General features: G+C 57.0%; 1 long non-coding RNA gene across 1 annotated transcript; it reads left to right on the top strand.

Annotated features, from left to right (window-relative positions):
* Window positions 1-308: 308 nt before the first annotated feature.
* LOC109364849 lies at window positions 309-1,400 on the top strand. Its single transcript, XR_002110612.1, has 3 exons — window positions 309-350; window positions 608-694; window positions 1,352-1,400. It is a non-coding gene; the product is annotated as an uncharacterized LOC109364849 (long non-coding RNA).

Below are 1,400 nucleotides of genomic sequence, written 5' to 3'. Positions count from 1 at the left end.
CTCAGCAGGAGCAAGCGCCGGGTCCTGCGCTTTGGTCACGGCGACCCCGTGCCGGCTTCTCCAGGATTCGGCTGAGATGGAATTCCAACCGCCCAGTGACTGTAGAATGTTGGGGTGCCGCGTTGGAATATTCCGGTCTTGTGACGTCGTGGTCTTGCCTCCTCACCCTGTCATGGCGGAGCAGCCTGGTGGCCCTCAGTGATGTCACAAGCGGCTGGAATGAGGGGAGGAGCAGTGCGTGCTGCGTCCCTTCATTGGAGCGCTTGAGCTCTGACTGAGTAGCTCGCTGTTGCACTTGTGCATCGACTGAGTACCTTTGTTTTCACACCGTCTTGTGCAGCGTCTTGTAGGTAAGCTGAGAGAGCGTGGGAGAGACGGGTGGGCAGTGAGGGGTTGAGAACTGCTGGCTGGCGGAGCTCGTAGTGCCATCCTGCTTGGTCTTGACCATCAGACGTAATTTTCACCCAGTACGTGCATCCCAAAGCCATGCGTAGAGGCAGCATTTGTCTCATGGCTTTTCCCTCGCCTTCTTTGCTAAATTGTGCAAGCTCAGTGACCGGCTCTTTCTCTCTTCTCTCCCCGCCCTCTGCCTGCTCCCTTGGTGCAGCTTTCGCTCGCGGAAGATCAGAGCAAAGTGACAAGAAACAGCTGCGGGTTCAAGGCAGTTGTCTACCCGGTTCTGATCTCTTGCCAGGTACGTGCCACACTTTGTCCCCCCACGTGGTTTAGCAGCACTGCGTATAGTAACGCAGCCTCATCCAGCTTTGATGGGACACCGGTTCCGTGTGGTTTTTTTCCACTTCCCCTCCAGCTCAGCTCTCAGAAGGATGCTGTCTGTGGTGTGTTGACCAGCTTGTCTTAAGGAAACCAATCCCTTAGGCAAAGAGTCCTAGCCCCAGCTTGTGCAGAGCTGCACATGACCCAGGACACAAGCATGCGTGCTTCGGCTGTGTGAGTGTGCTGCCCAACAGCTGTGGGGAGCACAGCAGAGATGCAAGTAGAGGAAATCCACGTGCGAGGCTGCGGCCGGCGCTGGAGGTGCCGCTGGTGGGAGCGGGGGGCTGGGGAGCAGATCCACCCCCAGCAGTGACGCCTCTCACTGCCCTGCCGCTGCGCTGTCGGAGTGCTCCGAGCAAGTGCACCTGCTGCTTTGTGCCAGAGTCCCCATCTGCTAGCTGAGGGAGAGCCCTTGGTAAAATGCTGCCTAACGGGCTGTCCCGTTTGAATTGGCTGAGCAAAGTGGTTGTTTCTAGAACACCTGCCTATGCCAGTGGGTGACTGAGGGTAGTTCTGAAGAAGTCCCTCCGTACTGCGGTGTGTGAACAGAGAAATTAAAGTGTGTTTCTTTCAGTTCCAGCTTGTGGTGCCTGCTGTGATGGGCATTGCGTGCAGCGAGATCA

The sequence above is a fragment of the Meleagris gallopavo genome, unplaced genomic scaffold (assembly GCF_000146605.3).
Source record: "Meleagris gallopavo isolate NT-WF06-2002-E0010 breed Aviagen turkey brand Nicholas breeding stock unplaced genomic scaffold, Turkey_5.1 ChrUn_random_7180001928844, whole genome shotgun sequence".
In the NCBI taxonomy this organism is placed as follows: domain Eukaryota; kingdom Metazoa; phylum Chordata; class Aves; order Galliformes; family Phasianidae; genus Meleagris; species Meleagris gallopavo.
The sequence above is the reverse complement of the archived record's forward strand: the minus strand, read 5'-3'. Positions and strand labels throughout refer to the sequence as shown.